Source organism: Girardinichthys multiradiatus, chromosome 23, assembly GCF_021462225.1.
Source record: "Girardinichthys multiradiatus isolate DD_20200921_A chromosome 23, DD_fGirMul_XY1, whole genome shotgun sequence".
Classification (NCBI taxonomy): Eukaryota; Metazoa; Chordata; class Actinopteri; order Cyprinodontiformes; family Goodeidae; genus Girardinichthys; species Girardinichthys multiradiatus.
In genome coordinates, this window is record NC_061815.1 from 36,197,527 (window position 1) to 36,223,431 (window position 25,905).

At 38.5% G+C, this 25,905-nt stretch overlaps 1 protein-coding gene across 10 annotated transcripts in view; it reads left to right on the top strand.

Moving 5' to 3' along the window:
- The first annotated feature begins 9,144 nt into the window (after positions 1 to 9,144).
- enox2 (ecto-NOX disulfide-thiol exchanger 2) overlaps positions 9,145 to 25,905 on the top strand; it is a 251,385-nt gene continuing 234,624 nt past the window's right edge. For all 10 annotated transcript variants that reach the window (XM_047354595.1, XM_047354597.1, XM_047354593.1 and 7 more), the window contains exon 1: positions 9,145 to 9,351. The gene's annotated coding sequence lies outside the window, so the exon portion shown is untranslated. The remainder of the gene's footprint in view (positions 9,352 to 25,905) is intronic.

Here is a 25,905-nt window from a genome sequence, read left to right on the forward strand (position 1 = left end):
GACGTGCCCATCTAGCACAAGTATTGGGCCAAGGGAATGCCATGATATGGCAGCCCAAACCATCACTGATCCACCCCCATGCTTCACTCTGGGAATGCAACAGTCTGGGTGGTACGCTTCTTTGGGGCTTCTCCACACCGTAACTCTCCGGATGTGGGGAAAACAGTAAAGGTGGACTCATCAGAGAACAATACATGTTTCACATTGTCCACAGCCCAAGATTTGCACTCCTTGCACCATTGAAACCGACGTTTGGCATTGGCATGAGTGACCAAAGGTTTGGCTATAGCAGCCCGGCCGTGTATATTGACCCTGTGGAGCTCCCGACGGACAGTTCTGGTGGAAACAGGAGAGTTGAGGTGCACATTTAATTCTGCCGTGATTTGGGCAGCCGTGGTTTTATGTTTTTTGGATACAATCTGGGTTAGCACCCGAACATCCCTTTCAGGCAGCTTCCTCTTGCGTCCACAGTTAATCCTGTTAGATGTGGTTCGTCCTTCTTGGTGGTATGCTGACATTACCTTGGATACCGTGGTTCTTGATACATCACAAAGACTTGCTGTCTTGGTCACAGATGCACCAACAATTTGTCCTCTTTTGAACTCTGGTATGTCACCCATAATGTTGTGTGCATTTCAATATTTTGAGCAAAACTGTGCTCTTACCCTGCTAATTGAACCTTCACACTCTGCTCTTACTGGTGCAATGTGCAATCAATGAAGACTGGCTACCAAGCTGGTCCAATTTAGCCATGAAACCTCCCATACTAAAATGACAGGTGTTTCAGTTTCATTGTCCAACCCCTGTAGATGGATTCAGAAATCTTCTGAGACTTCAAGAGAACATTCTCTGAAAGTATGAAACATCTGACATGTTGAAAATCATGCTCTTTGGAAAGAATAGAGAGGATTCATCTAAAAAGTTAGTGATGTACAATGGTGTGCACCATTATATTATCAATTTTGGCTACAGAACATACAGGAACATCTTGACAGAAGGTGTCTCCAAAAAATACGCTATTTGTCCCAGAGGGCATTTGGAAACAGTAATGTGTTTTATGTTGTTTTTGGGTTAAGGGCTTCTTCATCTCCTAGTTGCCTTTAAGTCCTTGTTGGTGTAGGACCTATTTCACAGTGAATAATGACAGAGATTTACACACTGTTTTCGTTCAGTGAAAATATCTGGTTTCAACAGTGAGTGGGATAACGCAAAAATGCTTTTTGAATTCTCAAAAATATTATTTCTATTCTATTCTAAGTGTATTCTATCTGGATGGATGGATGGATGGATGGATTGGTTAAGTATTGTTGCAGCATTCTTATTTTTCCAAAGTCTTTTTGAACTAATTGTTTCTTAATCTCTGAATGCTTTCAGAGTATTTTATGGTAAAGCACTTTAATAAGATCACCGGAGTTATATTGTGCCTTTTGTATTTTTAATTTATCCATTCTAATTCATTATTTTAACCATCCTAACATATTCCTGGCATATCCTAAATGTAGCTGTTTTTTCTGAACATAATTGCTTTGAAGAAGCATCTTCTTACAGAGAAAGAGGACCACAGATGAGATGTTTACTTTGGGAGTGCAAATTGAGAAGTAAATAGAAGTTCAGGAATCCTTTCACTTCATCTTTGTGGGTCTACAGGAAAAAAAACATAATAGGCTTGCCAAGAGAGTAAATGTGCATAATATAGCGCATAAAGAAGTCAAGTGTGGCCAAGTACCTGATTAGTATAAAGACAGAGAAACAGTGGTGAGGTGTGTGGTTAGAGGGACAGATGGGTTAAAGGTATTGGCAGGGGTAGGATCAGGAACCAGCTCTACACTCCCCCTTCCTTGCAGTGGTAATAGGTAGATAGATGAGATCATGTGGGTGTCCTTCTGGTCTATGATGTTTGCAGGTGACATTGTGATCAGTTGTGAAAGTAAGCAGCAAGTAAAAACAGCATGGAAGGGTAGAGGCATGCTCTGGAGAAAAGAAGAGTGAACGTCAGTTGCAGAAGAACACAGTGCTTGTGGATGGCTACATGTATATGGAAGAGTGAAACTACAAGGACATGTTAAAGGAAGAGTTTAAGTACCTAGGGCCAGTTATCCAAAGCAATAAGCAGTGCACAAATGAGGCGAAGAAGAGTCCAGGCATGGTGTGTTGGATGGAGATAAGTGTCAGGGGTGATTTGTAACACATGGGTGGCTGAAAGAGTGGAAGGGAATGTTTACAAGACGATATTAAGACCTGCTATGATGCATCGTTTGGAAATGGTTGTACAAAGAAAAAGACAAGAAGCAGAGCTGGCAGAGCTAAAGATATAAAAGTGTTTATTAAAAGCAGAGTGATTTGGAGACAGTGTTACAGAGGCAAGGCTGAGATGGTTTGTCATGTGCAGAAAAGGACAAAGGATGATGACGGTGGAGCTGCCAGGGAGGAGGAAAGGATGAAGATGCAGAAGAATCTTGGATATACTGATGAAGATTATGCAGACAGTTGATATGACAGCGGGGGATGTTTGAGACGAAGTTATCTGAATTGATAAACAATTAAAGAATAAACAAAAAGAAGAACATATGATAGGCCTATCACTGGCAAAGAGTGATTCATCTACTTGATCAAGAAGGGACTGACAGAAAAGAAGGCTTTAAATTCAGTGCCAATAAATTAGCAAATTATGGACTTCAAAAAATATTTATTACAAAAAAATGACATTTATGAAGCATTTAATTTTCCATATATATATTTTTTTGGCGGAGAACGCAGTCATTTTAGCTAATTATAATTGCTATTAAGATTGTCTTAGCCAGCAGACTCCTTCCTCTGGGTTATTAATAACATATACTGTACATCTGTGTTTGTGTTATAAATAAGAACATAAATATGTGTTCCAATACCATGTGGATTCTGCATATGTCAACCATAAAATATTTTAACAAGCAAACTTTGGAAGTCACTCAAAATCAGAATATCTGGAGAATGTATGGAAAATCTCAGGTCTAAATAATGGATTGTTATATATTATAAAGTAAGGCACTGGGCATGAGGTTAAGATGTTGAAATTCTGTTTAGTGTGAAATCCGCAAAGAAGTCCATTGGTGACAGAATTATTTTTCCATAAAACACCAGAGGATTGAAAGGTACATTTTAATTTGCAAGTCCAACTTTCTTGTGGTTACACTGTTGCTGCTTTTTGGAGTTTCATCCATTTCTCCCCTGCAGAAATTAAACACAGTAAAGTTGTTTACTTAAATCTAGTCAGTCATGATATTTAAATTTCAAACTCTGATTATGGTTAGTGTAAGTGCACTATATATATATATATATAGTCAGTCAGTCATTTTCTACCGCTTATTCCATTGTGGGTCGCGGGGAAGCTGGTGCCTATCTCCAGCAGTCTATGGGCGGGAGGCGGGGTACACCCTGGACAGGTCGCCAGTCCATCGCAGGGCAACACACAAACAACCAAGCACACACTCATTCATACACCTAAGGACAATTTAGAGTGACCAATTAACCTAACAGGCATGTCTTTATTATCCAATGGAGGCCTGGATTTGGAGTCACACACAAAATTAAAGTGGAAAAACAGACTACAGGCTGATCCAACTTTGATGTAATGTCCTTAAAACTAGTCAAAATGAGGCTCAGTATAGTGTGTGACCTCCACGTGCCTGTATGTCCTCCCTACAACGCCTGGGCATGCTCCTGTTGAGACGGTGGATGGTCTCCTGAGGGATCTCCTCCCAGACCTGGACTAAAGCATCCACCAACTCCTGGACAGTCTGTGGTGCAATGTGACGTTGGTGGATGGAGCAAAACATGATGTCCCAGATGTGCTCAGCCGAATTCAGGTCTGGGGAACGGGCGGGCCAGTCCATGACTTTGATGTCTTCATCTTGCAGGCATGTCTTTGGACTGTGGGAGGAAGCCGGAGTACCCGGTGAGAACCCAAGCATGCATGGGGAGAACATGCAAACTCCATGCAGAAAGACCCCAGGCCGGAAATCTAACCCAGGACCTTCTTGCTGCAAGGCAACAGTGCTACCAACTGCACCACCGTGCAGCCCTACTTAAATCTAGACATCATAAAATACCTTTTATTTTCTCCAGCTTTAATGCTGTGTTCGTTAAGGTGAAAAACACTTTTTTGCAGAGCAAAAACATCAAATACAGATTCAATAAAGAAAACAGTGAAGAAGGGTGAAGAAGGAGTGTGAACTGACTGAACAGCAAAATTTCCAGATTTCCAAGCAGTGCAAGGGTCAGTTTAAGGATCTTCTCATCGTCATGTCCTTCACAGAGGAGGCAGAGTTTGGGGGCTTTTGAGAACACGGGTTCATCACCTTGGCAGAGGTAGATAAAGGTTCCCGGTTGCAGGGAATCAAAAGGGGACAAGATTCATCCCAGCAAACTAAAGATTCTAGTCTAGACATTGTGAGGCTGTTGTGACAACACCTGTGTAGTGAAAGACCAGGGTAGTGGTCCCAATATTTGAGAAAGAGGACCAGATAGTGTGTTCTAACTATCAAAAGATAAAGTTTATCAGCCTTGTAGAAAGGTTTACTCAGGGGTGTTGGACAGTTTGTTGTGCCTCATATTCAGGAGGACCAGTGTGACTTTTTACCTGGCCATACTATAGGTGGGTATGGAGGGATGGACATACAGAGAACAACATAGCTTCACTGAAAATGAAACCGGCTTCCTCTGCATTTTTTGTCTGAATGAGGTACACATGTCTATAAGGAATCTTAGAGAGTGACAAATCATTCTTCCTCTGCACACTGGTAATCAAGGCACAATCAGCTGCAGAGACACATGATGAAATATATCCATGAATGTGACCCCTCGGTGTGAAAGACAGGCAGATGGCTTAATTTAGCAATCACCACACCACTCAGATATACGATTGGGTCCTTTTTGTCCAAGCTTTTGTACAAATGATCATTCTGTAAGAGGGGGGCTGAATGCACTTCAGCTCTCAATTAAGACAAGAAAACTCGTTATTACTCTGGTGGTAAGAAACTGCTGTGACAGACACAACAAGTCTCTGATTTCTTGTAAACACATACCAATCTGTTTATAAGGAGGCAGGCCCACAGGCTGTGGACTACACTAATAATGGCTCTTGGCAAGGCCCAATCAATGGCAACTTTTATTGGATGTTGCTAGGATACAAAACTTTTTATATGTGAATCACCTCGGATATGGTGAGAATTCTGCAGACACTTGAATGCATTGCATCATTCAGGGTATTATGCACTTCAACTACTTGCAATGCATAGAAGTGGAAAATCTAATGACAAAACCTGAGAAGAGTAGTGAAGGGACCGCAGCCGGAAAGGAGATTGGGTACATACAGGAGGTGCTGATTACTGAATTCAGTTTAGACTGTGGAAGTGATGTGACATGTTGTCTCTCCTCAAAAATCAAAAGCAACAAATACTGTGACGGTAATCCCTTTTTTCATGTTCGGCTGGGATGTTTTGCCAGCTAAGCTGTGAAGAATGACAGGAAAATCTTTTTGAATCAAGGTTAGGTTTGACAACTGGCTGTCCATATTCAACCATATAACTATCACATAAATGTTCAGTTTAGATAATCAAAGACATCTTCATAAAGTAATCTTAATTTCTTCGGGAGAATATAATTCCCTTTTAGTCTTTCTAATCCCCTTCTGAAAGAACATTTACCAGGTGTTTTAGGAAGAACTCCCTTTAGAATGAACAAACGATGGAAGTATCTCATATCATCTCTCTTTTCTCTCTTTACTTTCTTCATTGATCGAACAGGCCATGTGAACTTTTCCATTTTGGGCTAAACTCATACCCGTACATACACCTGCAATGATTTGTAAAAACAAAAATTCTCATCAAGTTTTAATTTATTGTGGATTTATGTAATCCAAACATTGGCTAATTATACATACAGGTTCAGATACATTCCAGCACCTTCATTAATATTTCACTGAGGTTTCAATGAGGTTCTGGCAAATTGTGGCTGGATATTTGACCCTTCTCCTTGACAGAACTGGGAGGGCTCATTTAAATTACTTGGCTTCATAGCCCTTAAGCATACAAGTTTTCCATACTTTTACATTAGGAATAAGATCTGGGCATTGGGAAGGTCATTCCAGAAGCTTAATGTTATCCAGCTTTATCCATTCCAAAGCATGTTTTGATGTTTATTAGGTATAATTGTCCTGTTGGAACAAAGGCTCAAACACATCATATCTGGTTTGAAAACCAATTAAGCGGGATAATTCTTAACTTCAGCGCAGACAGGAACATGGGATGAACAAGGTAATGCTTTAATGAAAAAATTGAAAAACTTTCAAAGAACACAAAATAAACCAGGACAAAAAACATTGGCTGAGTCCCAGGAGAAAAACTGGGGAGGGAAATACTGACATGTTAACAAGAGGATGCAGTGGAGAACAATGAGAAGAAGAGAACTTATATACAGAGGGAGGTGTGGAGAATGATATTGCATGATGGTGTGTTAATCAGAGGATGATGTGGAGCAGCTAAAGCAAAAGGTAAGAAGGAAAACTGAGGTAGGGAGACTAATTAACACAGATGAACCAAACAGAGATAAAAAGAATCACAAAATCAGGGGAAAAAGATGAAGGGGAATAAACTCGAATACACAAGGATTGGAACACAGGAATAAACTAAGAAACTGAGCAGAAATGAATATTTAATAAGGCAACAATATAGTACATAACGAACAACAGGGAATAGACCTAATACCTAAGGATCATAATAACTTAGTCATATATCCCAACAAGAGTGGTCAAATATCCAGCCAGAATTATGGCAGAAGCTTGTTAGTGCGTACAAAAACATTTGTCCAAGGTGCAACTTACAGGGACCATTTCTCAAAATATATATGTTTGAGCTTGTGCATTTAATTTTGTATTTAATTCACAATAAATTCAAATTGCTGTACACACTTCTTGTTTTTATAAGCACCAGCTGTTGCATATTGCAAGATTATTCTACCCCGGAACACGAAGATCAAAGGCATCATCAAAGTTTCTTAATCAAGATAACATTCATATGTATTATGCCTGCATAATCTGACCAGAACTGCTCCACTTTTAAAGAGAGGTGCAATTGCAGAATAAATCAAATTAAAATCACCAATAAAATCACCAATAAAAATCTTGATGCTGCAGATGATGCTGAGGAGTAGGCATCTACTGAAGCCACATGCTAGGAACCAGCACATTTCTCCAGCGGACTCTGACATGCTAACTGGGACTGTTACTCATTTGGGAATATTATTTGATCATTAAGCATTAATAGGACTCTCTGATCAGTATTTGCGCTTCATCATATTCTCCCTTTCAACTCGAGCACACATGACAGAGAGATGTAGTTGGCATTTATGTCTAGTCACACTACAGAAACAGAGATGAGCTACAGAGCAAACAGTGATTACCAGATAGAGCACTCAAATACAAACAAATCAAGCGAGATAAATTTGTGTAAGCTGACAGAATATGTTGAAAATAATTTTGAACATGGAGAGAATTCATGGGGCAAACAACAAACATTGGCAAGGGAGTAATTGTTGCTAAAGGGTCATTTAATGATGTAGGAGGGAAAAGACTGATGACACATCTGATCATCCTCTTGTATTAAAATGTAATCAGATTTCAGTGACCTTCCACATATTACTGCATCTTTAAAAAGGTCACTCCCCTGATCTGTAACAATAAGTTATAAACAATAACCAGAGGTTGTGAAATAGAGCACACAAAACAAAACAAATACTTAAAATAAAAACTGTGGTACTGTAGGTGGTTAAAATCACGTGATAACTTTTGTTTAAGCACCAGTGGACTTTACTTTCATTGTTTGAAAGGTGCCAGTCAGAAAGTGGGATGAAGAAAGTGGACATGTAACGCAGATCGCTGGGGACGGGAGTCAAACCAGGGACAGTTGTGTCGAGGACAGATGCCTCCTTTAACGAGCTTCGTGCTCTACTGCTACGCCACGCGCCGTGCCCATGGCAACAATGTTTTCTGTGTTTCGATTATTAAATTGTGACATTTATGGGTTAACACATCACTTCTGCTTGAAAGAGCATTTTAAGTGGTGTGTGAGTATGACGAATTAGCCTAATGAATAATCTGTTTTGGTTGTTAAAGATTAGAAAAAAGACAAAGTGCTACTCAGAGCATTGTGCAATGGATAAAATATGCAGGTCAGCGTAATCCGATCTAAAAAAAAGAAAACAAACTATGTGATTCACTATGATAATCATGATTTATGTTACACAGAAATGCAACTTTGTGAGGCATTTTTGGCTCAGTGGGGAGAGTAGTTGTATTGCAATCCGAAAGTTGTGGCTTTGATTCCAGCTTCCTCCTGCTACATCTTGATGTGCCCCTGGGCAACGTACTTTGCCTTAAGTTGCCTTTTGATCTGCGTATATGAATTTGAGATTGGATGAATGTGGCTCTAGTCTCGAGGGCTTTGAGTGGTCGTATGACTGGAAAAGCCCTATATAAGTTTAGTTCATTAAACTTAACTGGAGACCAGTAAACTTGTTTAGTCCCCATGTATACTGTACTTTGAAAGGTAGGAGTGAAAGATAAATCTAACACTTGCTGAAAGACAGGACTAAGAGTTAAATAAATAAACACCTCAATAATCTTATATGCTTACATTGTATAATAAATACAAATGTTATGAGTTATTTTCACATTTAAAGTTTTTGTTATGTATTTATAGATTATTAAAACTTTAATTAATTTAGAAAATTAATCATTTAAATAACACATATTTTAAGCTATATATAGGTATTTTAATCAATATTTAAACTGTAACATGTAAATATTTAAAACTACATATTTATTCAACGACTAGTTTATGTATTGAGCTGTGACACTTAAGTCTGATCAAGGCGTTTGTTTCCTGTTAAAAGTGAGTTAACTTTAATGTGTTTTATATGTGTTAATTTTGTACATGCAATTCCTGTTAATGTCATTTGTGACTGACAATAATAAAAATACCTATTAATTTAAATAAAAATGATGGAAAAGAACCATGGTTACCAGTTCTAGGAAAGCTAGAACTGTACTTCTGCTTTTATTTTGATAGTACGTCTTTACTGACGTGACGCACAGAAAACAAACCAACCAAAACACAACGTCATCGAGAAGCACGTGTGGACCTTCCGCTTGCCGTACTTGGCTCCGCCATTGTTTGACAGGTCTCGTTGCTAACCGAGATGTTGACTTTGGTAACTGGACGTAGCGATGAACCACAAACTTCACATTAAAAATACGTTTGCAGGAAACTTTACCGAAGCTCAGAGGGCATGAGAGACGACACACGCCTTGGCAAGGTACTTTTTTTTTTTTCTCATATTTGCATTCTTGTGTCACTTCCTCGGCGCTAACGTTGAGTTTGAATTAAATAAACGGCGGTTACATGGAATTGTTGTATAATTTTAAACAAAAACTTTCTTGTTTACGAAGTTTCATAACTACAAATTGTGTTTAAACTACTTTTCTGCCATATTTCATTTTACACTTTGTGTTAAGTAATCTGATCATAGCGTTAGAGCCACTGTGTATCTCAGTAGAAGTTGTCCCGTTGAAGTTCTCACTGTTTTACAATAAATATCAGAGTAAGTTATGTAGCTGCTAAGTGTTGAGAGAAATTGTTTTTGCATATTAAAAGCTTGTTAGGAAGTTGTGTAGTTGGAGGTTACAAACAAATTCTCTTTGCAGGGTGTCAGAAAGTAGGAGCATACGAAGACGACAGTTAAAGCTCTGCATGTTATTAGAATAGGAATCTAGAAATGTCTTTTAAAAAATTGTTTTGTTGTGTGCCTTGCAAAAGTATTCATACCTCTTGAACTGTTCCACAACCACGAACCTATTTTATTGGACATTTATCTCACACTCCAATACAAAGTAGTGCATAATTAGTAAAAAAAAAAAAAAAAATCATTTTTCCTCCATGTTTTTTTTAACAAATAAAAATCTGAAGTGTGGCATGCATATGCATCCAGCTCAATGTAGTCTGATAAATAAAATTCTGCAATTTTTCTACCCTCCGAGATCACCTAGTAGCCTCCAAAAGTGATGTAGAGGATGCAGCAAGCATGCAAAATGTTGCTTTTCTCAGCAGGCACAGGGAAACTGGTTCGAGTCAATGGCATGATGATTGGAGCTATAGTGTGACACTACCGATTTTATAGGTTTTCCCACTTGCAAAGCATGCACAAGTTTTTTTTTTTTTTTTTTAAATCATAGGTACTCTTCAACTGAGTGACAGAATCTAAAACAAAACTCCAGAAAATATTGTGATTTTTTAATAATTAGTATTTTATTGCATGACAAGTGTTTGATACATCAGAAAAACATATTTGGTACAGAAACCTTTGTTTGCAATTACAGATATCAGACGATTCCTGTAGTTCTTGACGAGGTTTGCACACACTGCAGCAGGGACCACTCCTCCATACAGATCTTCATGTCCTTCAGGTTTTTGGGCCTGTCGCTGGGCAATACAGACTTTCAGCTCCCTCCAAAGAGTTCCGATTGTGTTCAGGTCTGGAGACTGGCTAGGCCTCTCCAAGACCTTGAGATGCTTCTTACGGAGCTTAGTTGTCCTGGCTGTATGCTTCGGGTCGTTGTCATGCTGGAAGACCCAGCCACGACCCATCTTCAGTACCCTTACTGAGGGAAGGAGGTTGTTGGCTAAGATCTCCAGATGCATGGCCCCATCCTTCCTCCCCTTAATACGGTGCAGTCATCCTATCCCCTTTGCAGAAAAGCATCCCCAAAGAATGAGGTTTCCGCTTCCATGCTTCACGGTAGGGATGGTGTTCTTGGGGTTGTACTCATCCTTCTTCTTCCTCCTCCAAACATGGCGACTGGAGTTTAAACTAAAAAGATTTATTTTTGTCTCGTCAGACTAGATGACCTTCTCCCATTCCTCCTCTGCATCATCCAGATGGTCTTTGGCAAACTTCAGACGGGCCTGGACAGGCGCTGACTTGAGCAGGGGGACCATGTGTGTGCTGCAGGATTTTAATCCATGGCGGCGTTGTGTGGTACTAATGGCCTTCTTTGAGACTGTGGTCCCAGCTCCCTTCAGGTCTTTGACTAGGTCCTGCCATGTAGTTCTGGTCTGATCCCTCACCTTTCTCATAACCATTGAAGACCCACGAGGTGAGATCTTGCATAGAGCGCCAGACTGAGGGAGATTGACCATCATCTTGAACTTCAATTTTCTTATAATTGTGCCAACAGTTGTTGCCTTCTCACCAAACTGCTTGGCTATTTTCCTGTAGTCCATCCCAGCCTTGTGCAGGTCTACTATTTTATCCCTGATGTCCTTCCACAGCTCTCTGGTCTTGGTCATTGTGGAGACGTTGGAGTTTGTTTGATTGATTGAGTGTGTGGACAGGTGTGTTTTATACAGATAACAAGTTCAGACAGGTGCAGTTAATACAGGTAATGAGTGGAGAAGAGAAGGGCTTCGTAAAGAAGAACCAACAGGCCTGTGAGAGTCTTACTGGTTGTTAGGTGATCAAATATTTATGTCATGCAATAAAATGCAAACTTTTACTAAAAAAATTACACAATGTGATTTTCTGGATTTTTGTTTTAGATTCAGTCACTCGTAGTTGAAGAGTATCTATGATAAAAATTAAAGACAAAGACAATGCAAAATCTACAGTGTATCAAATACCTGTTCTCCCCTCTGTAAATCCAGCACAGTTCTGTATGCTGATGCTTTATTTTGTTGCTAATGTTCTCTTGGCAATGTATTTCTTGTTTTGAATGTGATGTTTTTACCTCTGCTTCTGTCTTTTTCTGCAAAGCACTCTGCATTTCCTTGCGGAAGAATGGTGCTATACATGCCTTGCTTTGCCTAATCCTGGAAGAAATCCTGTTAGAGGCAGCAAAAGACTTGAGAATTGTGTGGAGGTTCACCTTCAAGCAGGACAACGACATTAAACATACATTCAGAACTACAACAGAATTTAGAGTTGAGATCAAAGCAGTATCAGAGTACAGACCTATATTTAATTGACAATGTGTGGCAAGATTTCAATATTGATATTCACAGATGCTCTCTGTCCAGCAGGTGATTTTGAAATATTTTCCCAAAAGAAGAATGGGCAAACATTTCTCGTGATGTGCAAATATGGTAGAGACATGCCCTAAAAGACATGCAACTCAAATTGCCGTGAACGGTGATTCTACAAAGCATTGATTAAAGGGCACTGAATGCAAAAGCATGCCACACTTTTCTGATTTTTATTTGCAAAAAAAAAGAAAACTATTTGGTCTATTACATAAAATCCTAAAAGAAAGCTTTGAGGTTGTTGTTTTTAACATGGCAAATTTTATACTTTTGCAAAACATTGTTAATCCACTGTAGAAACTATTTAGCATTTACAATTATACACTACATTGTGTCGGTCCACATAATGTCTAATGTCATAATGAATAACTCACTTCTTGGAGAGTGTTGAGAGGCTAGTCAAACCTGGTCTAACATGATTGGGAAACATATTGTATTTCTGACAGTGACGTTTAGAAGATGTCTAAGCCTACGTTTAGGCATTCAGCCAAAATCATTAAAACTAAACATACGGCTTAAGATGGAGCGCAGTCTAAAGCTCTCTTCCTCACTCATTCTTTTATACAGCTAAGCCAAATGGCCACACCGACAGAAAAAGACTATAGCTATGAAAGATTCTTGTTTGAGGTGTCCTTCCTGTGAGCGTTAATGTTTCTATCGCATGAGGCTTAATGGTGGGATTTGATTTGCCAGTAAAATATAAATGTATTATTGAGGTTTTTGTCAGAACAGTAATATTAGCGCATACAACGTTGGTTTACAAAAACAATGAGACGTGTCCTGTCTGTTCTACTGTTCCACTTGTTGCTGTTATGCATTTAGGCAGGATTTAAGGACTGAAGCTATTCATCTTATTTGCTTTCAGTTGTTTACTTGAAGTTGCCTTAACTTAGAGCAGTCTAAATTTAGTTCGAGAGGTTCAGGTTTTAATTATGCATATTCCGCAGTATGCAGGTACTATAAAATAAGGCTGAGATTTATAAGGTAGTTAGTTTTTATTAATATACCCAAAATATTGTCAGTTAATGTCAGTACGAAAAGAAATGTACTTCACCAGATTGTGTAAAATCCAAAGTAAAATAATATCAGCATTACTTTCAATTATGTAATGAAATCAAAAGGTATGATCTATTTGCAAAAAAAACAGTTTCTAATTTTAATTTAATCACTAGGCTCTTTCTCTTTCTATTAGCCAGTATGAGATTCTTACAGTCTGATAACATTCAGTAGAAAAATACTTTTATTGTATCTGCACCAAAAATTTGAATAAAAATGTGTAACATGGTCTAATTGTCTTCATTTGAAACAGAAAAGCAACACATATTACTCATGCTGGTAAAATAATAAAATATAATAATATTTGAAGTTAAAATAATATTACAACTTTTGTTTATCATTTTGAATCGGATACACCAACTTTAGCTTTAACTTATGGAATAAACAACTTCTGCATTTAGTAGTAGTGTTCAAGTGTTTGTTGCATCAAATATACAGGTCCTTCTCAAAATATTAGCATATTGTGATAAAGTTCATTATTTTCCATAAAGTCATGATGAAAATTTAACATTCATATATTTTAGATTCATTGCACACTAACTGAAATATTTCAGGTCTTTTATTGTCTTAATACGGATGATTTTGGCATACAGCTCATGAAAACCCAAAATTCCTATCTCACAAAATTAGCATATTTCATCCGACCAATAAAATAAAAGTGTTTTTAATACAAAAAACGTCAACCTTCAAATAATCATGTACAGTTATGCACTCAATACTTGGTCGGGAATCCTTTTGCAGAAATGACTGCTTCAATGTGGCGTGGCATGGAGGCAATCAGCTTGTGGCACTGCTGAGGTCTTATGGAGGCCCAGGATGCTTCGATAGCGGCCTTTAGCTCATCCAGAGTGTTGGGTCTTGAGTCTCTCAACGTTCTCTTCACAATATCCCACAGATTCTCTATGGGGTTCAGGTCAGGAGAGTTGGCAGGCCAATTGAGCACAGTGATACCATGGTCAGTAAACCATTTACCAGTGGTTTTGGCACTGTGAGCAGGTGCCAGGTCATGCTGAAAATGAAATCTTCATCTCCATAAAGCTTTTCAGCAGATGGAAGCATGAAGTGCTCCAAAATCTCCTGATAGCTAGCTGCATTGACACTGCCCTTGATAAAACACAGTGGACCAACACCAGCAGCTGACACGGCACCCCAGACCATCACTGACTGTGGGTACTTGACACTGGACTTCTGGCATTTTGGCATTTCCTTCTCCCCAGTCTTCCTCCAGACTCTGGCACCTTGATTTCTGAATGACATGCAGAATTTGCTTTCATCCGAAAAAAGTATTTTGGACCACTGAGCAACAGTCCAGTGCTGCTTCTCTGTAGCCCAGGTCTGGGGAATGCGGCACCTGTAGCCCATTTCCTGCACACGCCTGTGCACGGTAGCTCTGGATGTTTCTACTCCACACTCAGTCCACTGCTTCCGCAGGTCCCCCAAGGTCTGGAATCGGCCCTTCTCCACAATCTTCCTCAGGGTTCGGTCACCTCTTCTCGTTGTGCAGCGTTTTCTGCCACACTTTTTCCTTCCCACAGACTTCCCACTGAGGTGCCTTGATACAGCACTCTGGGAACAGCCTATTCGTACAGAAATGTCTTTCTGTGTCTTACCCTCTTGCTTGAGGGTGTCAATAGTGGCCTTCTGGACAGCAGTCAGGTCGGCAGTCTTACCCATGATTGGGGTTTTGAGTTATGAACCAGGCTGGGAGTTTTAAAGGCCTCAGGAATCCTTTGCAGGTGTTTAGAGTTAACTTGTTGATTCAGATGATTAGGTTCATAGCTCGTTTAGAGACCCTTTTAATGATATGCTAATTTTGTGAGATAGGAATTTTGGGTTTTCATGAGCTGTATGCCAAAATCATCCGTATTAAGACAATAAAAGACCTGAAATATTTCAGTTAGTGTGCAATGTATCTAAAATATATGAATGTTAAATTTTCATCATGACATTATGGAAAATAATGAACTTTATCACAATATGCTAATATTTTGAGAAGGACCAGTACATTTTTGCTGTTCTGCTATTTATAAATTAAAACAAACTGTAGTTTTTACACTGCATTACTTTGTTAAAAAGGATGAGTGGTGCTCCTTCAGTTTAAACACTGTGACTGCATGTCTGTTTTTTACGATCGGACATATTTCCAAACAGCCAGATTCATATTTATAGGAAGTGAGGGGAAAGTGTAGGAGCCTCCTTGACCAGGTGAAAGGCAGAGCATAGCAATATGTAGGGGAGGGGCTGTGCTGTGTTACTATATGCTTTAAATAGCAGGAGAAAACTCTATTTTGAAACGGGAACTTTTTAAAACCTTGGCATACTTTGATGCCTGTAAGCAGCCTATTCATGTTTAACAGGCCAAAAATGTATGCTCAAGATATTTTGAAGGGATTTTAACAAATGTTTACATATCAGTGCTTAATGAAATATGTTTTGTCTCTGGAAAAGAAAATTATTTAATGGCACTTGTCCTAACCATTTTGGTCAAAACAACTTCACTGAGACACTTCTACCAGAGATGCCATCTACCAGTCTCTGACATCAGTCTGAAGAGAGTTTGACCCACTCCTCACTTTAATGTGTGGGATGAGGGGTGAATGTACAGCCCATTTTACGTCACCCCACAACATCTTGATGGCATCATATCTGTGCTATCTGTGCTTTGACTTTGCCCAAGACTGTCCATTTGTAATTCTCAACCAGTCTTTGGTGGATTTACTGGTGCTCTGGGCGATTGTCATGTTGAAGGGTCCAGATCTACTTCAGATTGTCTCCCATTTTCCTTAAGCACCCCTGATACACTAGAATTCCTGAAATATTGTATGATGGTGAGCTGGCATGTTTTTTTTTCCCCAGAGAGCAAAGGTTTCATCCTTTTACATCCCTAAATGAAAGTTAAACTTTCTTTCTGATTGTACGGGCATGAAATTTCATATCGACAGTAGCAATAGCCTACTGTAGGTCCCATTATGACACTTTAGAGTTTTGTGGAGACTTCTTTTAGCATCAAATGCTCTGCTTTCAGGGTGAACGTGCTTGAGATTGTCAGATCTAGGCTTGTTGGCAGTTGTGCTGAATGTTTTCCACATGTAGACCATTTTGTGTACAGTACAGCTAATTTCAACAATCTTTTGAGACATCTTTAAATTCTTCACCAGACTCATTAGCTGCTATTATCTTCTTTCTGAAGGCCACTGTAAAATTTTTGGATCTCTTCATGGTGTTTACTCTCGCTTCAGCAGTCAGGAGCACACCAAACTAAATATCTAAGGCTTTAACAAGACAAACTTATCCAAGGGTAAGGATAGGTACCTTTAACATTTGAACCAATACGTTCCGATACTCTGTATCTGGAAATCGGTATCAGTAGTCAACGGTATCAGTTTTTGGTACGTTTGTGTGCTTTCTGGTAATAAATGTTAATTCGTTTAATAATAAAATCACAAAATCTTTCAATTTAACATATTTATTTCTCTTTATAAACTTTAATGAATACATCAAAACAACATCCAGCTGTTTATATTGTACTGGTAGTACCAACGGAATTTGGTCGGTACTTATAAAAGTACCGAATTCGGTACCCGTCCCTGTCCAAGGGTGTCCTCATTTTTTATTGTGACTATATATGTCAACATGATTTGTGCAAGACAATTTACTCCAGCCTGAACAGAGAGAGAAATGCAGAAAGACAACTTTGCCCTAATGGGAAAACTGTTTTAAGCAACAGTTCAAGTGAACCAATCCCTGCTCTTAGATAGGAATGGAAATTCTCATGCAGACAGATATTTATTGCATCCAAATCCTCATTTGACCGTCACACCATGCAGAGCTTATGCACGGTGTCCCTTTATATTCCATATTGTGCATGGTCCTGTGAAAGGAACAAATGTAAACTATAATAAGCTGTAAATGTGTAATATTTATGCATAATGCTAATACAGTAACTAATATTTTCTCATTAAAAGTCTATACATCTTTCTTGTTTTCATTATAGGGCTGGCTTGAATTTGTGAGACACACATTATTTAGTGATGTCTGATGAGTTCTGTAATGGCAATACAGAAATAATAAGAACCATTATGGCATTTATCTAAATGTTTAGGGGATCAGGCTCTGCACAGAAGTGGAGAAGCTGTCTATAAAAATATGCAGGATCATTATTGTAGTCACCTCTTCAAATGCATTCATTTCCAGAAAGGCTCATGATGAGCTGCATTTCTTTAGGGAGATTTGAAGGATTACTGAGTCATTAATGGTAACTTAATGCCAGTGATTTATGGCATGTCATCCAGGTCTGAGGATTTTAGCCCAATAATGAGCTGAAACACATCTTCCCAGGTATAATCCTAAATCTCAACTCCATGTTTAGCACGAAGAGGCATCATTGATAGAAAAGGTTAATCCTCACACTGATTAAAGGAGGATACCAATTGTTCTGTGCCTGCTATCGAAAATACAACCAGGATCTGGGGAAGAGATGTGAATGTGCTTACAGTTTGCTGTTATGTTAGGTTATGTTTATTTTTGTATTTTGTAGCTTTGCCTATTTCGTCTGCAGGATTGATGCGTGCGATGGGGGATGTTGATTTGTTCCCAGCTGATTGCTTATTTAAAATGCAATGTGCAACCTTTAAAGCTTAAAAAAATTAGCTGGAGTGTACCTGCATATTTTACCTCCGTTAGGTAAATGACTTGCCCTTATCAATATTACCATGAATTTAATAAATGGTTGCAATATTGATGGGATAATTGTTGAGAAGTTGTAAAAAATATTAAAAGCAACTATATCATGAGATTCTAATAAATACACTATAGTCACTTCTTCTCATAAGCGGGACTTGACTGTTAAAAGGGCTAAGAGCCCCCGTTTTAATTGTCCTGTCTTTAGGTGCCCTCGTAACATCTTGTATATAAGTGTTAAATATTTCACAGTTCCAAACAATGAAGCAAAGCAGCTCCTTGCAAACATAAGTCCATTATATCAGCACACGTTTTGCTGCAGCAGCCTAAACCCACATGCATTTTGTTAAACTCACAATCCAAGCTGAAGTGAAGCTCTGGATTTGTGGAATGATTTGCATCCTCCTCATATCTTCCCATGTAGCAGTCCTGTGTGTCTGTGCAGACCTAGAAACAAAAAGCTGGAGTAGAGATTCTTTGAGGACAATTTGCAGCTTGAGTTATGGTTCCTTAATATTGACGTTTTTTGTCCTGTTCTTTTTCTGCTTGCCTGATTTATTTCCATACTTTCAGATAGCAAAAGTTGGACCTTTGGTTATTATGTTGTGTATGTACTAAATAGATGATTAATTTGTGATCTAACCCAGATAAAACATATAGTGTCTTTTTATAGAAGAACACACAAGTTAACCATCAAATGCAGGTAAAGGATAAAGGTCAAATACACTAATTTTACAAAAATATAATAATTGATTAAATTAACTACATTACTGTCATTCAAATGCAACATACGTCCACTCCAAGTTCCTTGGAGCCCGAAGAAAGCATGCGCGAGAAGTACATTGATTGACCGGGACGGAGCAAGATGGACCAGAATGGAACAGAAAATTGGAGTTGTTCCGTAATTTGACGGAAAACGTTGGAGAGCGGGCCCGTCGACGGTGACGTTCAGAGTAGTCACGGAGAATGTTGGAACCATAAATTAACATAACAACGGAGTTGCTCCGTCGGTCAGAACGGAACACAGCAGGAACCGAAGAATGTGGAATTATTTCGCCTCCCTCTACGAATAACTGTAGCATCTTCGCAGGCAGGAAGGCGATGTTGGTTTTTCAAAATAAAGTACATTTTAAGGTTTCATGATATTTAAATTTCAAACTCTGATTATGGTTAGTGTAAGTGCACTATATATATATATATATATATATATATAGTCAGTCAGTCATTTTCTACCACTTATTCCATTGTGGGTCGCAGGGAGCTGGTGCCTATCTCCAGCAGTCTATGGGCGAGAGGCAGGGTACACCTTGGACAGGTCACCAGTCCATCGCAGGGCAACACACAAACAACCATGCACACTCATTCATACACCTAAGGGCAATTTAGAGGCATGTCTTTGGACTGTGGGAGGAAGCTGGAGTACCCGGTGAGAACCCACGCATGCATGGGGAGAACATGCAAACTCCATGCAGAAAGACCCCGGGCCCGGATTCGAACCCAGGACCTTCTTGCTGCAAGGCAACAGTGCTACCAACTGTTCCACCATGCCAAACGTTTGGACACACCTCATTCAAAGTTCAAAAGAGTTGTCTTATTTTCATGACTATGAATATTGTAGCTTCACACTAAAGGCATCAAAACTATGAATTAACACATGTGGAATTATATACTGAACAAAAAAGTGTGAAACAACTGAAAATATGTCTTATATTCTAGGTTCTTCAAAGTAGCCACCTTTTGCTTTGATTACTGCTCCGCACACTCTTGGCATTCTGTGGATGAGCTTCAAGAGGTAGTCACCTGAAATGGTTTTCACTTCACAGGTGTGCCCTGTCAGGTTTAATAAGTGGGATTTCAAGCCTTATAAATGGGGTTGGGACCATCAGTTGTGTTGTGCAGGAGGTGGATACAGTACACAGCTGATAGTCCTACTGAATAGACTGTTAGAATTTGTATTATGGCAAGAAAAAAAGAAGCTAATAAAAACGAGTGGCCATCATTACTTTAAGAAATGAAGGTCAGTCAGTCCGAACAATTGGGAAAACTTTGAAAGTGTCCCCAAGTGCAGTCACAAAAACCATCAACGCTACAAAGAAACTGGCTCACATGAGGACCGGCCCAGGAAAGGAAGACCAAGAGTCATCTCTGCTGCGGACGATAAGTTCATCCGAGTCACCAGAGTCAGAAATTGCAGGTTAACAGCAGCTCAGATTAGAGAACAGTTCAATGCCACACAGAGTTCTAGCAGCAGACACATCTCTAGAACAACTGTTAAGAGGAGACTGTGTGAATCAGGCCTTCATGGTAAAATAGCTGCTAGGAAACCACTGCTGAGGACAGGCAACAAGCAGAAGAGACTTGTTTGGGCTAAAGAACACAAGGAATGGACATTAGACCAGTGGAAATCTGTGCTTTGGTCTGATGAGTCCAAGTTTGAGATCTTTGGTTCCAACCACTGTGTCTTTGTGCGGCGCAGAAGAGGTGAACGGATGGACTCTACATGCCTGGTTCCCACCGTGAAGCATGGAGGAGGAGGTGTGATGGTGTGGGGGTGCTTTGCTGGTGACACTGTTGGGGATTTATTCAAAATTGAAGGCATACTGAACCAGCATGGCTACCACAGCATCTTGCAGCAGCATGTTATTCCATCCGGTTTGCTTTTAGTTGGACCATCATTTATTTTTCAACAGGACAATGACCCCAAACACACCTCCAGGCTGTGTAAGGGCTATTTGACTAAGAAGGAGAGTGATGGGGTGCTGCACCAGATGACCTGGCCTCCACAGTCACCGGACCTGAACCCAATCGAGACGGTTTGGGGTGAGCTGGACCGCAGAGTGAAGGCAAAAGGGCCAACAAGTGCTAAGCATCTCTGGGAACTCCTTCAAGACTGTTGGAAAACCATTTCAGGTGACTACCTCTTGAAGCTCATCAACAGAATGCCAAGAGTGTGTGGAGCAGTAATCAAAACAAAAGGTGGCTACTTTGAAGAACCTAGAATATAAGACATATTTTCAGTTGTTTTACACTTTTTTGTTCAGTATATAATTCCACATGTGTTAATTCATAGTTTTGGTGCCTTCAGTGTGAAGCTACAGTATTCATAGTCATGAAAACAAAGAAAACTCTTTGAATGAGAAGGTGTGTCCAAACTTTTGGTCTGTACTGTATATGTGTATATATATATATATATATCACGATCAATTACATGTAACGGACAAAACACTCTGGGTCCGGATTTGGACCGGATTCTGGGGTTCGGGGAACGCTTATTTAAATCAACGTTTATTCATGTTTCAGAGTGGCTCTGTCAAACTCCACAGCTAAATTCAACTAAGAGTCTGCAGCAAAACTTGAAAAAATCAATGTTCAAAGATGCTGTCCTTCCAATCTAACTGAACCTATGGCGTTTTACACAGAAGAATGAGCTCTAGTCTCTAGATGTTTAAAGCTGGTTGAGACATATCCTAATATATCATATGAAACATTTTTGGATTTGTCTTTTTTGTAAAAATCCTATGAGCTTTAAGCTCATAGCATCAAATAACAGTTGAAAGTGTGGGTATGAATACTTTTGCAAGGCCCTGTATATTCTGTTCACATTTATAGATCAACCTTGAATTAATTAATGTATTTGTTTTCATTAGTTTAGGCTGTCATAAAGTTCTTCCCAGCAGTTTGATTGTATAACTGATTAAAATCAAAGACGAGAAGTAGATTTCTAGGGAAAAAGAGAGTAAAGGGCGGCTAGATGAACTGTCAATGCAAAACGAGGTGAAAGACAAGATATACAGCACACTAGAAATAAAATTGAAGGAGCAGATTCCAATGCAATGTTGAACATTTCAGTCTTTTCAAGGCAATTGCAGAGTAATGCTTTTATTATAAAATGCTCCTGTAAGGTTAATTTAGTTTCTCTGATTAATGTTAAAAGCATATGTTATCCTGCCAGTTACCTCAGTTTAGGCAGCAGCAGTATGGAAGTAGAATGGTCAAAACAGAAAAGAAAGTCAAGTTGCACATTATATTTGATTCAGATAATATGCATTTCTTCTTTAAGTAATAAGGTTCACCTGCTCTATTGGAGAATTACGTTTAGATGTATCCTTACTTTTCCTCTTTCCTGCGTACGCTCTGCTTGTTCATGCTTTATAAAATAAAAGATGAGGTTCAGATGTACCTGGCTTCTCCTACCCTGGCCTGTTTTATTTAAGCCCTCTTGAGCACTGCAGGACCAAGATGTAAAATGAGTGTCAATATTCCTCATGTCAGCATGTACTGCTTCATTAATCCGTCTGATTGATCGTGCATCAGTGTGTAGTTCAGTGACCTTGCTTTGCTCCTAAAGGAGCTGCACCCAGCCAGCACTACCCAGTGTGTTGCGGTTCTGACAGATCTGGGCTTGACTTATTGAGGGCTTGGGACAGAGAAGTATGAGGACACCACACCTACAAGTGCTGAGTGTTTTCTGCTGAACATCAGAGGAGGTGGCTTTAATGTTATGAACTGTTGCAACGGCATGAAGTCGTTAGACGTTAGATGGTTTTTCCATCTAATTTCCAAGCCCGTTTAAAGGGAGCTTTAGTTTTGTCACTGAAAGGAAAAACTGCCGGGACGTGCTGTTATTGGGGCAGGAGTGTAACTAACATCCTAATAAAGGAGCTTAATTGCAAAACACAATTTGCATCTCGATATTTTCACATCTGTTCTGAACCACTGTGTAATTAAATGTAACCATGCATCAGTGTGATATTACAATACAAGCTTTGACTATTTTTAAGGGGTTTTAATTACTTTTATAAAACCTATAAAATAAATAGTAAAATGAAAGCAGTATGGTTTGAAAAAGAACTATACGGTAAACTGTATGGTGCTTCGAACTATGGCGTCCTAATTACATTCTTAAACTCAGGATTTTTTAGAAACACCAACAGAAGGCATTTGTGTGTTGATGTATTAGGTCACTGAAGATGTGGTTTCTCTCTATGGTGTACTTTCTTTTTGCAAACCAGAAGGTAGCCATCTGATCTGCAACAGATGCATTTCACATTTTCCAGTACTGTGGGTGGACAAGCAGAGTTTGAAACATCCTTTGTTTAACAGCTGATGGCATTTCATGTTGTCAAACAAATTAATGGCACTGCTGCCTTTGTGGCAAAGCTTTTTTACTTCATGTTTTGCAGATAAACACATTTGTTTCCCCTTAGGAAATCTGACCCACTAACGAATAGTAAATACAATTCTGTTTTTCTTCAAAACACATTATTTTTCTAGTCTTCATTTACCGTATCTGAATGCTGAACTTGTTTAAGCTTTTACAGTTTTTTTGCTTTCATCCCTTTCTTGTTGATATACAAATAATATAGATAGCGTAGAGTTGCATCTACTCTAAATCTGGCATTAGGAAACGTAAAATTCTGTTTAAAAGATGCTAATTGATGAAACACTTTTCTAATTTGTCATGAAAACACCTTGCAGTATGTTGAGAAAGAGGCAATCTGAAGAATATTATGAATACGATTTGCTCCTGCTGTAACAAAGCAATTCAGTTCAGTTAGAATATTTACCGTCTCCATCAGTTTCCACATTTGATTTTGTTATATTTAAAAACTCTCTCCGCTGAGCAAAGGTGAAGGTTCCAACACTAGTTTTACATATATGTAACTATTCTTCTGTCAGAATAGTTGCTTCCTTTTCCTGTTAATTGTAATGTTCTGGATAGAGTGCTTCTTAAAGGGGGCGTATGTTTTTAAATCCTTCCTAGGCAGCAACCAGATAGACTAAATTTAACTTTTCTGCATTTCTACAGATTCCAAGTACACAGCAAAATGTATTTAAGGGTTAAAAAAAGTGGATTTTGCATTAAGCGTCCCCTTTAAAGCTTGAATAAAGTTTTGAAACCACGCATTTAAATGTCTCCTTTACGGTTAAGTGCGAGGCAGGCATGTTTCAATAAAACAACGTTAAGAGGGATACATTTTGAAAAAAAACAAGCTAAACAATTTCTCTGTTTTTGTTTCACTTTTTTATTATGAAGTGGCATGGTTTTTTCCTTCTCAATAGTCAATGAAAAATCATTTGTTGTTACTACAGCAATCATTTTAAAGTCAGAACTTCAAAACAGTATTATTACTTCCAGTCAGAAGAAACATGTTGGTAAAGTTAAAATGTTTCTTTAAACCTGAAACCTGAAAGTTGGGAGGATGTCTTTAGGTTTGCTTCAGTTGAAATGACACTGGTGTATATAAGGTAATACTATCCAGGTCTTTCTGCTATTCAAGCTGCTTTTCAAAATCTCTGTCCCATTCCACCTACTTTAAGCTTTAGCTCATATAATAAAAGTTACCTCTATCATGTCATTTCATTTATCGTAGTGTTTCTTATGTAAAGAAGTACGTCCTAATAACGACTGTAAGGGAGTATCTAGCTGATTAAGTTATAGATGTTTCCATTTGGTCTCACATTACACCAGGGGAGTATGAACTGAAGTTGCTTTGTAATAAAGCTCCAGACGTGGGAGGGACATTCTGCCCTCATCTTTTGATGGTTGCAGATTTTTAGATTGGTTTGTGGGTTTTCCCCTTGCCATATAAAATGAGAAATCCTTCTTTGTTTCTCTGATACCTCCACACCACATGTCAGGTGTAAAAGAGAAATAGCAGATGTGGGAAGATATTCATTCTCACAATGTCCATCTTACTATGGAGACTTTTTATCAGAGGTGCCCTCTGACCAAAGTCTATTTTACTTATTGAATAATGATTTACCTGATCAATTTGAATGGTCTTTTGTCTCAGTTTATATGATTTCCAACATGCTTGTAAAGTCAAAGTAAGCATTGTGAAATCTCGGCTATATTCGGGTTTGTAGAGAGATGAAAATTTGCATAGCTCGGGGTCCACTGTAACACATACAGTTAAGCCAGAAATTATGTATTCCTCTATGCAGATTTAGGTTTGGAATAATCAAACCTAATTTTTCTTTAAATAAAATAAAAGGGAAAGATTTATTTTTTTCTTGAAGTTGATACTCCTTTTACATTGTTATTTTTTTGTGATCGATGTTTCATTTCCTATCAGAAAAAACGTGTTTGTTGAATGAATATAATTTTAAATCTAAATCTGCCACGGGTATCAATAATTATGGCCTTTGTTGTAAAGATAGTTAAAAGTAAATGTTACAAACGCAGCATATATTTAACTATGTGGTATTTATAAGTTGTAGAGATGTTGCATCACATAATTAACTCTTTAAATAAAAGCATAAAAGCACCACATTATTTCCCCAGAGTTTTATTGTCAGTGTTCTGAATTGTTGGACCAGTTGTGTTGGTAAGAAGTAGACTATCTTAATATCAGGTGTTGGTTTTTAACGATTTTGGAAATCTGTTAAAAATGACACATAGAAACAGTGCAGCAATTGTGAACACTTTTCTTCCAATAGAAAGCAAGCACTTAACAAAACATACAGAAGCTTATGATGGTCTTTCTTCGTTAGAATAGATGTTAAAATAAATGCCTTTGTTTACCTGCTACAACCGCATATATGGTTTATTGATGGATATTCACCTATGTATGCAGAGGACCAATGTATATATGTGAAATGAGGTATGGTGTCCATGTTTCATATATGTGGAAACAGTTTCCTTCTGCATCTTAATGCAGTTCATTAAAATGCATTAACATAACAGGACGCCCACATTTCGCCATATGGTCAATATTTTATCACTTGATTACTGGTGTGTGTGGTAAACATTCATTCTGTTCTCAGAACCCACATATACTGTGTCATTGTGCATCATTAGGATGACTGAATTTTCTTTAAGAATATAAATGAGGTATACAGGCTTGGATTTATTCAGGCAGTTTAAAGAAAATGTTAAGTACTGCTGTTCTACACAAACTAGTCTTCTCTTGATGTCAAACATTAACAGAAAAACCTTTTTTTTACCACATTGGATCTGGCTGGTTTGTTAGCTTTTTCGCTCAATAAATGAAATCATCAGTTCAAAACTGTATCTTATATTTACTAAGGTTTGATATGAAATTGTGTTTGATCT